The sequence below is a fragment of the Crinia signifera genome, chromosome 2 (genome assembly GCF_055691185.1).
Source record: "Crinia signifera chromosome 2, ASM5569118v1, whole genome shotgun sequence".
Taxonomy (NCBI): domain Eukaryota; kingdom Metazoa; phylum Chordata; class Amphibia; order Anura; family Myobatrachidae; genus Crinia; species Crinia signifera.
This window is the reverse complement of record NC_139218.1, coordinates 196,611,655-196,624,175: the sequence shown is the minus strand read 5'-3', so window position 1 is coordinate 196,624,175 and position 12,521 is coordinate 196,611,655.

The following is a 12,521-nucleotide window of genomic DNA, read 5'->3' as shown; positions in this document are numbered from 1 at the left end:
AGCCAATCTGATTTTTGCCTTTCTTTTTGTTTGTCCGATGTACTGTTTTCCACAGCAGCACTCTAATAAATATATTACTCCTTCTGAATTGCAGGATAGATGTTCTTTCATTTGGTATTCTCTTCCTGTTTGATTTGATTTGAAGCATGTCACTGGTTTTGTTGTTGCTTTGATATTCTTACATGCTTTACAATTTAAACAGCTATAAAAGCCTTTTATCTTTGAAGTTTCGGAGTCAGGTTCAGATTTTGTGTAGCTGGTGACCAGGTGTTGTTTAATATTTTTAGCTCTTCTGTAGATGATTTTTGTTTTTTGTGGTAACAGTGGGAGTAATGTTTCATCTAATTGTAATACGTGCCAGTGTTTATGAATTATGTCCTCAACCACTTTGTGATTACTGTTGAATTGGGTGAAGAAGGCAAAATTGTATGATTCTTGATTTTTCTCTTTTCTGTTGTTATATATGAGCAGATCTTTTCTTTCTATTTGTTTAACAGTTTCTAATTGGTTTTCCAGGAGAGCACTGTTGTATCCTTTCATAAGGAAGTTGTTTTTCATTTTTTCACTTTGAGTGAGGAACACATTTTCATCTGTGCAATTTCTTTTTACCCTTCGGAATTGGCCTGCTGGGATGTTTGAGACCCATTTTTTATGGTGGTTGCTAGTTGATGGTAAAATGGTAATGGCAACCCACAGTGTCTCCAATCATTTCTTACAAGAACATAACAGAAACCCCGCTGGCCTTCAATGTACAGTAATACAAAAAATAACAAGAAATTGGCGAGGAGGTGACCTTGTAAAAGAACTTAAGAAAATTGAAACCAAGTGGATTTACAGCATGAAAACATTAGAACCTTTAGGACTCAATACTGACATTGAGTTAAACGCATTTTTATGAGTGGTACCTTGTATTTTATATTATATAAATTTTTATTTCCATTGAAAACCTAAATAGGATTCAACTCCCATTATAAAGATAGGAACATGCGTTTCCCACCTTTTTTACCCCACTTCCGGAATAGAACTTCCGTTTTTACCAATAAAGTTTTTCCCTATATAAACCCACAATGTTGGACAGGAAACCATCCTTGAAAAAGTGCGCAGGACGCACGAAACGCGTTGGACCCGTAAGGAGGACACCCACACTTGGGCCCTTATTCTGATTGACGCGTACTTTACCGCATACTTTCGGATCGCGTCTTTACGGCGTCTGCGCATGCGTGGAGAACGCAACGCGCATGTGCCACGCCTTGACTCCGTACCAGTTCGGCCAAATCCCGTCCAAAACTGTTCCCCGCAATCAGTCGGGAAATATGGGCGTATTATGGGCGTCATGCGGAATGACACATGGGCGTAGTTTCAAAATGGGCAAAACGGGGCGGAAACATGGGCGGACACGGGGGAGTACACTTATGTTGGGGGGCGTACATTCGGATACCACTCCGAATGCACGCGATCAAAAAGGGCAGAAATGTGCGGTGTCCACAAGTGTACTATTGCTTTGCGGACACCACTCGTTCATGCGGTAGGCGAACGTACCGCCTAATGACTACAAGCATTAACACCTGAACCCAATAGAATCGACTCCTTTACTCATTACTCACTAATAGGCCGCTTGTCAGTGCTTTAATTGAAACCATTGCTGCTTCAAGGAAACCTTACTAATCCCCCACATATGCTGTACTTGTCAGACACTTTAAAACTGCTAACAATGGACATGACTGAATATTAATACTATCAATACACATGTGTATTCGACATGTACTCATGAAGCCACACATTTTTGGTAAAGTAAACAAATTTATTTCTATACATGTCACAGTCAATGCCACTGTGATGCAATGACCAAAAAATACAAAATCCAAAAAATAAACAACATGGCAGGAATGTACCAAAATAAATAATAATACAAAACAAATATAATTGCACACAGATGGACTCCAGCACCTCCTATGTGCCACTGCACATGCAGCCAGTGGGAAATGAGGAGGCTGCTGGCCCTTCTACAGCAGGGCAACCTGCACCTGACCATTCTACAGCAGGGCAACCTACACCTGGCCCTTCTGCAGCAGGCCAACCTGCAGCTGCCTCATATGCACCATCAGCAGAATCATTTGGAACACAACCGGGGACTTCACAAGATAGTACCATGGCCATCACTTCAAGTACAGCTGACAGTAATGGCAGGCAAAAGAGGGCAACAGGGGCACCAAAAAGGACATATGAAGCAAGGGCTCATCTGGTTACCCTCAGCACGTGATTGGACACAAGAAGCTGACACACACAGCACAATGGAAGATTTGGGACCACATAACGGTGGAGATTAATGCAGCCACAAGTTCATTTGCGACCACGTTTGGCCTTGGTAGGCTCCTTGGCCTGTGCAGCAGCTCTTCTGGCACGGGCAGATGCTGGGGCAGGTGGAGCAGATGATGTTGAGGGGTTGGCTGGTCTACCCCTCCTGCCAGCAGGGAGTGTTGCCGGTGGTAATGCACCAGAAACGGATGACATTAGGACCCTGTTGCTGGTAACCAGCTCCACCATAAGCTCATTATGGTGGAGGAGGAGATCATTTTGGCGGGTGGCTTGCTCGGTCAGCACCTGAGCACTTGCAGCCATGGCCTGATGTGACTCAGCCATGGCCTGCATGCTCGCAGCGATGGCCTGCTGGGTGCTGACCAAGCTCGCCAGGATCTCCTCGGTCCTACGCATCCGTTCTGATGCCAAGTCTCCCTGCTGGTTGATGTCCCCAAGCATGTTGGCCAAGGCGGCCAAATCGGCTTGGGCCGATGGCTGCTGCTGCACAGGCCTACCCCTGGGGCCAGGTGGCACGGACTCCTCGACCTCCTGAGCAGAGTCGTCACCAAGCGGTGGGGTGTCTGTGGAAAAAGATAAACACAATTAGGACACATTCTAAGATAATTACTTGCACAAGTTTATGGCATGACCAATATTTACCTTCAATCAAAGACGCAAACACTTCAGCTGGGGCCTCGCTATCCATCGTGCTCACCCCCCTGATCTCCTCAACTGATATACAGCTCTCGGCCAGCAACTCCAGGGGGGTGAGCTCTAGCCCTGATGGCATGGGCCCGGCCCCAGATGTCTGGCTGTGTTCCCACCGCTTGGTCATCTTCCTCTTCAGGTTGGTTTTGAAGTCCTGCCACCTGCAATGTAAGTTGACATATTAATACATGTCACTCCAGATGTTAGCTGTTGCAGCCATTGCTCTGTGCTACATATTACGACATGTGATTAATGTCCAAAAGATAATATTACATGCAACTATGATATCAACCGTTACAATACACATTCACAATCACCCTACTCTAACTCTCAACGAAATAACATGGCAATAATGTCTGTGTATCGTAACAACCTCACGGGCCATTTGCAAAATCCATCTAAGCATCAATTCAATCATTACTTGGCTATTACTGGGCACATGTATCACAAAACAACTTGCCTCTTCTTCACATGGTCCGTCTCACGAACTTGTGGCGCTACTTCATTAATCTCTGCCGTTATCTGTTCCCAAATCTTCCATCTGCGTGTGTGTGTCAGCTTCTCCGATGGACACTCAATCCAATCACGTGCTCGGGGAACCAGGATGGCAAGCTCCTGTGCTTCATATGCCTTATTTTTTTTTGGTGGTTCCTCTGTTGCCCTGGCTCTCCCCTTGCCACGTCCATGGCCACGCCCCCTGTCACGTGTCGCTGCACTTGAAGTGCTGGCCATGGTACTACCTTGTGAAGTCCCCGGTTGTGTTCCAAACAATTCTGCTGATGGTGCATATGAGCCAGCTGCAGGTTGGCCTGCTGCAGAAGGGCCAGGTGTAGGTTGCCCTGCTGTAGAATGGTCAGGTGCAGGTTGCCCTGCTGTAGAAGGGCCAGCAGCCTCCTCATTACCCACTGCCTGCATGTGCAGTGGCACATACGTGGTGCTGGAGTCCAGATGGTCAAAAAGTTGCCGCAGCTCTGGGTCCACCTCTGGTTGTGATCCAGACATGTTAGCAACAACATTGTCACCTTCTAATACACCTTTATATACTGTTTGTGTATCCTGTTTGGCGGACATCAGCGGCAGCTGCGTTCCGTGCGTGAGCGTACGTCGCTGTTTTTTCGCGCCGCATACGGTGGCGGAAATTCCATTGTGTAAAACCTGGCGAAAGTTCGACATGAAATACTGGTCACCAATGCTAACATTGCATAGAATCTTCTGATACACCTGTGACTATTGCACAATACACATGCTATTTGCTAGCATGACATGACATTTGATTCATGACTACTGTGGTATTGTGGAGTTTGATTGCAAGCTAAAAGTAGCCCAATCCCTTAGATAATCCAGGCCACAAGTCATGCAATACTCATCTCTACTGTTATAGACCACACATGTGAGAGGCCTATAAATAGTGACTTGCTGCTAGAATCATTTGTCTCCAGATCTGGACTTGTCAGGGTCTAAGGTAAGCTCTTCCATGCTCCTTGTAGATATGATATCCATTAACAATGTAAGTGTATGAATGTATGCACCATTGCCTCACTGACTACAGATTGTTGGGCCAGCAAAGTGCGTGTAGCATTATTGCAACATGTCACATGTTCACTATTTCACTCACAGGTCTTAAACCTGTGTGGGTTCATCTATTGCAGGACAACATGTCCCAGCAATAGATGAAATGTCTCATAGTACATGATGTCTGCAAAAAATGCTGACACCTTTATCTGTGTGTTTAGGACGGTGTGTATTGAGTTCATATTATTGTTACATCATTATAGAGTCAAATGGATCTGCGGGATTTCACGGGGCGGCCATCTATTGTACGTATTGAAGCCTACAAATCTATTTGTAGTCGGATATGGCCATTATGTGCATAGGTGCATCAGTATTTATGTTCATTTCTTTATAGGTTGCTGAAGCAATGATGCGCTACATGGAGAGGAGGCTAAGGGCACTTGCGGCTCTCCCCACTCGTCGCCCAAGGAGGCCAGGACGTGCTAGAATCTATCGCACACGGGTGACTCTGTTTGCTATGCCCGATGATGAGGTACTTACTAGGTACCGGTTACCGCCACATGTAATTCTGGATCTGCTCACGTTAATTGAGAGCGATCTGGAACCTCTACACGGGATCACGACAGCAATTCCGCCTCACACACAGCTGCTGGCGGTGTTGCATTTCTGCGCCTCAGGATCATTCCAACAAGTAGTGGCAGTACTTGCTGGAATATCTCAGCCGGCCTTCTGCCGAATCCTGAGGCGTGTGACGTTGGCCATGTTCAGGCGCAAGGGGCACTTCATGGCCATGACATTTGCCACCGAGACCCTGCGCAGAAGCCAGCAGGCCTTCCATCAAATTGCTGGCTTCCCTAATGTGATAGGGGCTGTGGATGGCACCCATGTACCATTTGTGCCTCCATCTCGAAGTGAGAAGATATATAGGAACCGCAAATTGTTCCACTCACTGAACGTGATGGTGGTATGTGGCCCATCCATGGAAATTCTCGCCTTCAACTCGAAGTTTCCCGGAAGTGCCCATGACTCTCATGTCATCCGACAAACCGGGATATGGCAAAGACTCCAAGAGCTGGAAGGCCGTGATGCGTGGGTTCTGGGTGACTCCGGTTACCCATGTACGCCCTGGCTACTTACGCCGTACAGCTCCCCAGAACCGGGCCCACAGGAGGCATTCAATCGGGCGCATGTTGCCACCAGGCAAGTGGTGGAGCGCACAATTGGCCTTTTAAAGGGTCGATTTAGAGTGCTCCACCGCACTGGTGGTGACTTACAATATGCGCCTCAAATGGTGTCAAGGATCGTGGGCCTGTGTATATTTTTCCACAACATTGCTGTGCGGCGTGAGATACCCTTTGATGAGTGGGAGGTACCATCTGAGCCGCAAGATCCGCCCATGCGCCCATCCCGCGCCCCTGAATGCCGGAGGGGATACCAGCTGCGGGACTCTGTGGCGCAAAGATACTTCAGGTACATTTTATCTAGTTGACAGAACACACCAATTTTAGTAAAAATCACCCCTTCAAATAAGTACAGTGTGTTAGTTGTCAGTGTTACAAAACGAAAATTAGCCAGCCTGCCCTCCTAATGGCAAAGAAATAGTAGATATTTATCATATGTGCTTAGTTTTGGGGGAAGTTCAATATAGGTGCTCATTATTATACCTTGTACAAGGGATCTTATGTGTTTGTTATATCTTCATTATTGTAGTTGATACTATCCCTGATGACTGGTGAGTACATTGATTTATTCTCTAATGTGTTGGGGATTTTTTCCTGTGTTGATGTATGATTTGTTTGCAGATATATATATATATATCTATATATATGATATTTGAATTTATTAACATGTTTAAACATTTCAAGGAGCAGGCAGGCAGGCAGGCACCCAGGCAGGCAGGCAGGGCTGGTGTATAATGCTGGTCTCAGGATACCTGCAACTATGTGTATGTGTGTTTTAAACATAAATGTACGCATACACATAGATGCATAGAGTAAGTAATGCTAACTACAGCTATGCGTTGCTAAGCTATAGCACGCGTTGCTTGGCGGAGCGAGGCGTCATTGGATTTGCTAAGTGCATACACACTGTGTTTTATATATATCAGATTTGTTCATTGCCATACATCAGCACTACTGTTTTGAAGGCATGCGAATTTGTCACCATTTGTGTTGGCGCAGAGACGCTGTTCATGTAAAGATGAACAATAAAGTTATTAACACAAATAACTGTGATAAACCAATGCCACCACCTGATTGGTTGATTGATGCCATTGTTAACATGGCGGAGACACGAAGGGCAGACCCCTTTTCACCTGCGGAGCTGAGGGTTCTGGTCTCCGTCATGGAGACAAGGCTGGGCCGTGCGGGGCCCTTTATCAGTAACCGCCATAAGCGGAGGGCCTATGCTGCGGCAGGGCGCCGTATTTACGCCCGCACTCGGGTGCGGAGGTCCATCGGGCAGCTCGAGAGGCGGTGGTCGGACCTCCGCAGGCGCCAGCCCCAGCTGTTACAGCAAATCAGGGGCGAAATAGCTGATTGTGAGTATTTTAGCTATGAAATTTCGCACTTACAACATAGCATATATAAACAATAAAATGTGTCTCATGATAAGTGGGTGTCCATGGCTTTAAAAGTCCATAGACTGTTATGTGTGCTTCTTCCTGGTTAACATGCAGTCATGTGGCTTTTATATGTAATGACATAGCATTGAGGATTCAGATGCATACAATGTGCCAGATGTAATATGTGTTACACATTGATAAATGCCAGGGTTGTAATGTTTGAACCAATTACTAACAATCACATAATAATTTAAATGTCACATTTTGGAGTCCATTAACAGTAAGGAGCTACTTTCCAGCATCGTTTGCCATCATTATCACCCTTCCATGTATGTCTTGTTATGGATTAATACATGTGCCCCAATGACCCGACATTGACCATGATTTTTTATTCTACCACACAGCACGAGCCCGAGCCCGACAGGCACGTGAAGAGGCCGAGGCAGCCCTGGCCGAGGAGGAGGCCCAAGACCCTGAGGAGGAGGTGGCGGCAAGGGTGGAGGAGGAGGAAGTGGAGGAGGAGGAAATGTTGGAGGAGCAAGTGGAGGAGATGGTGGAGGAGATGGTGGAGGAGGTGGAGGAGATGGTGGAGGAGGTGGTGGAGGAGGAGGAGGTGCCTGAGGCGGTGGTGGTGGAGGAGGTGGAAGAGGAGTTGGTGGCAGAGGAGGAGGTGTTGGTGGCGGAGGAGGAGGTGGAGGAGGTGGTGGTGGTGGAGGAGGAGGAGGAGGTGGAGGAGGAGGAGGAGGAGGTGGAGGAGGTGGTGGTGGTGGAGGAGGTGGTTGTGGCGGAGGAGGTGGACGAGGTCATGGTGGCGGAGGAGCTGGCGGAGGAGGGGGCTGAGGAGGCCACGGTTGCCCCAGAGGATTCCGAATCCGAGGGGGAGGAGGCGTGCCAGGCCCCAGAGTCCCATCAGATCGGTATGTTTACATAATGCATCATTCATGAAGTAGTTGTACTGGTATTTGTTATGTAGCACTGGTGATTAAAAATTTTGTTCCAATACTATTCATATAGACCCCAAAGTGGGTAGCTACAGATACAGGTACCGGTTAGATGGGGTGTCCAAGGCATCCCTTTCATCCAGGACACCTCTGAATGACACAGGTTTGTGGGATGGGTTGGAGCTCCATTTTGACTGCCACATCACCGTTGTAGTTAAACAGGATCCTGGAGTAAAGGGATGAGTGGATCATTTGTGGATTAAATTCACCTGCTGCAAGCGTTGATTATGACCCAATCAAATAGTGGAATCTATATTTGTGGTGAATGTTATATATAAACTATAGGATGTATGCTATAAATGGAGTATGGCCCAGCCTACCTTGGAATGGAGTCACAAGTTGCCAGTGTCCCAGGAGGCTCCTCTACCTAAACACCCCCTGTAGTTCAGATTTTTTTTTGCCCCGCACAGAATTGTAGGTTGGTTTAGACTGAATTATGATTTTGAGGATGTGTACTGTGCATTCCTGACATTTGCATAACTCCCATGCCACGAACCATCACTGAACTTAGACTGAGGAGATTGTGACAAGTTCTTATTGACGGAGCCCATTACATGCTTGTCATTGGTTAGTCATGGGTGGGTTGTGACTGAGAAGAAACACTATGACTGTTATGTCTTCTGCAGAGTAAAGGGTAGAGTGAAAAAAACACAGTATGTAGCAAATAAGTTTGCATGTATGTATATATGTATGTGTCATATCTATTTAGCTATGTGTGTCTCTATCTCTCTACATATATATATATATATATATATATATATATATATATATATATATATATATACACACACATGTCACCTAGCATTTGTGCAATGTATGTAGCAGTATGTGAAATGTATGCATGAAAATCATGACTAATTTTTGCCCCTTTGACATGCCCACAGATGCCACAACACCGGCAGATGAGGGGATTCGTGGGGCCCTGCTGCGGATGGGCCACCACTTAAGACTACTCATCGCGGATCTGCAGGACCTGCGCGATTTGCTTTTGTAAATTTTTTTCTTTTGATTTTGAGATTTCATTGTTAATCATAATAAATTATTTATGCAAGTTGAAAGTTGTTGGTTTTCTTTGCACATTACACAGTATATGTGTAGATTGTTTATAATATTTGACACAGGGTCTAATACAAACCATTGCACTTGAATTGCTGTAAGGGTTAATGTGTGCAATGCATGTGTTAGGCATGCTTGTAAGGATATATTGGCATCTAATTGATTCCAATTCCAAATAAGCATTTTTTGATGAGGATAGGTAATTGAATAAGTGGGTCATGTGATGTATTGCAGAATATACATAATAGTGGGTTGTTTGGCGTAAATACTCCGCTTACGGGCGGTAGCACCGCTTGGCTCCCGTTCGGATGCGGTATTCCCGAGCATACTCTGTAATACTCTGTAATACCGTGCAGAATCGGAGTGTTTCTCCCGCACACGCATGGTTTGTATGTCGTCCGTAAACACGCCCTGTTCTTAAAGAGTGAGTCCGTCCGAATGCGGAGGACACGTGGGCGTTTCTACGGACGATGGCCGCACGTGGCAAAACACCGTGGCGTGCGGACCGCTCCGTAAGAATGCGGGAATATCCGCACCGATCAGAATAAGGGCCTTGCTCCCAAGCTCATCCTGAAACCCTGCCCGGCGGCCGCGGCGAACTTCCGGTCTAACAACCTCCGACTTCCGGCAGTCACAGACGCGCACTGAGCCAGCCGCAACAACACCAAGCGACGGCTCTGACAGTGCGCCCTGCCGCATAGACAGCCAGACGGACAGCACAGAGCCGCAACAACATCAGGCGGCATCCCGGCTGTTCTCATTCTGGCACACGGAGCCACCATCAACGTACCGGAAGCACGTAAGGGTCAATCTTAGGGAGAGCACCAGTCCATCCTTTTTACATATTCCCCAAAAGGGTGTAAACATTACTACTAACCACTTTTTCATTTACAGGTACCACTCTAAATAATCATCCCATTTTTTCAGAATCTTTTTTAGCACTTTTTACCATCCCCTAATCATCTTATTATAAAGAAGCTGCTTAAACCACATAGCGCAGGAACCACCCAAATAAAAACCATACATATCACTATATTTTCCACAATCAAGAGATCTGGCGTAGCAAGTACCAGGTCGTGTTTTCAAACACCCTTTGAATGGACAGCTGGGTGTCAGGAGGCAGTGTTTGTATATAAATTACCCATTTAGCATAAAACCGAATTACTCCTTTTTCAATGTCACTCAAAGACTCCTGGCATCCATAGAAGAGTATTTTAGGAAGAGAATTTCTTGGCCTGACCCAATATGAGACAGAAGGGGGATAATTTTCTTTTTATTAGGCCCCAGAGTCCAAGATTTGAAATTCAAAAAGAGTGCAGGCAAGTGGTCATATGTGAGTTGGATATCAAACAGGGTGTTCAGAAAGACCAATAGTTTTCTCCAGAATACCCTAACATGCCCACACTCCCAGAAGTTATGATAGAATGTGGCACCAGTCATCTTACATTTCGGGAATATACCCAGCTCGCCTGGGATGAAATGGCTTCTCTGTTGTTGTGAGACATATGCTCTGTTAAGAAATTTAAGGTGGGTCTCTTGTAAAGATGCGGATTGGAGATACTTAAGGGTATTGGGAAGTTTTTTTTTCAAAATGGTTGGTATCGGTGGGAGAGAAGGGATATCTGTTTTCCATTTATTTTCGAGTGTCTGGAGCAGTTTATCTTTGGGGAGAAACACCACTAATTGATATAAGTTCCTAATCCGATATCCTAGAACATTATGGGGGGCCAGCAGAGATAATAGTGGATCTGGAGTAACTGGGGTAGTAAAGGGTTAGGGTAGAGTCTGAGCAGAATGGCGTGCCTGCAGATACATATAAAATTGTGATCTAGGTAACTGATATTTTCCAGCCAGGTCAGTGAAAGGTGGAGGCAGCCTTTTTTAATAAAACCTGGCACAGCCTTCCCAGAGGTGCCGGTTATAGTGTCCTGTCTGCCTGTTCTGCCACAGTGTCTTCAGCATGTTCCCTGCCTGGTCTGGAGATTCCCTGACTGTTCCACCAGCGTCAGATAAGTCCAGTTCTCCTTCACTATCTTTATATTTTGGTTTATGTCATCTCTGTGCATGGTTGCACCTCCTGCATTAAGGGATTTTGTATTTATCAGAAAAGATTTTGTGTATTCTAGTGAAGATCCTGTGCATTGTTGCACCTCCTGTATATTAGGGATTTGTGTATCTTATGTTAGAACTTGTGCATTGTTGCACCCGTGGATAAAAGTGACCTACGTATCGAGGGTGGTGTGTGGTCAGTTCCTCCAGACCCTCCTTTTGCTGTGCCTAGCCTCCTGCAGCAGCCTTGTCCCTGATTAAGACCTGGCAGCCCTGGAGTTGGGGCAGACCTAATTTTTTCCCTTCAAACATGGCTGTTATAGACGAAGCCTTAGTTTGCAGGAGGCAGAAAGGACTGCTGGGCATCACCTACTGGGTCACCACACCACCACTCCTAACATTTGGGCTATTTACGGTCATATTTTTGGGTAAGATCTTTCTAATATTAGCTGTAGACAGAAAAGACAAGGTAGATGTCACACGGAGTGATCCCACATATATATAATTAACCAATTCTTACTAAGACAACTTCTGAGAGGATAATAAAGTTAACAGAATCCTGATATTTGATCTGAAACAACTCAGAAAAAAACAGACATAGTGCAGATGGTTTAAACACCAAAAATATATGGATTTGTCTTGATATACCACTCACATATTAGATGTTAGTTATAAAGCAGAATCGGGACACTCAGGTCCTGCATTGATCACTCTGGGCTCAGATGATGATGTTCAGGGAAATCCCTAGAATTTAGAAAAATACGTATAGTGCAACACTGTATGGATAAAATGGCAACATTTTATTACAGGTGTACACTCACATTTAAAACTTAAAAACAAGCATATAACACCACGGCGGGTGTAAAGGATGAGAGGATAGGTAACAGATTGCAAGGTACTTAAGGCATGCGATGGATGCGATTGGACCCGATTCTCTGACTTTAACAAGCTCAATTGCCGTTAAAAGTGAAAATCGCGTCCATCACGGCCCCTAATAAGGGGCCGCGATGCGACCGACGCGATTTTCCCATAGGGAACAATGTTAAATTAATTTTAAAATGAAAATCGGGTTGATCGAGCGCAGCGAGCCATCGAGCCCGAAGCGTGGCAAGCGGACGCGGATACCTGTGAAGCCCACGAGGGGACGCGGATACCTGTGAAGGTATCCGCGTCCCCTTCGCCACGCTTCGGGCTCGGTGGCTCCCTGCGCTCGCCACACTTTCTATTCTCAACTCCACGCCGACGTGGATAGTGGGGGTATGAAAAGGTTAGAGGACGCGTACCACCGCCCCTCGCGGGCTCGCTGCACTCGCCACGCTACGGGGCGGCGTTAA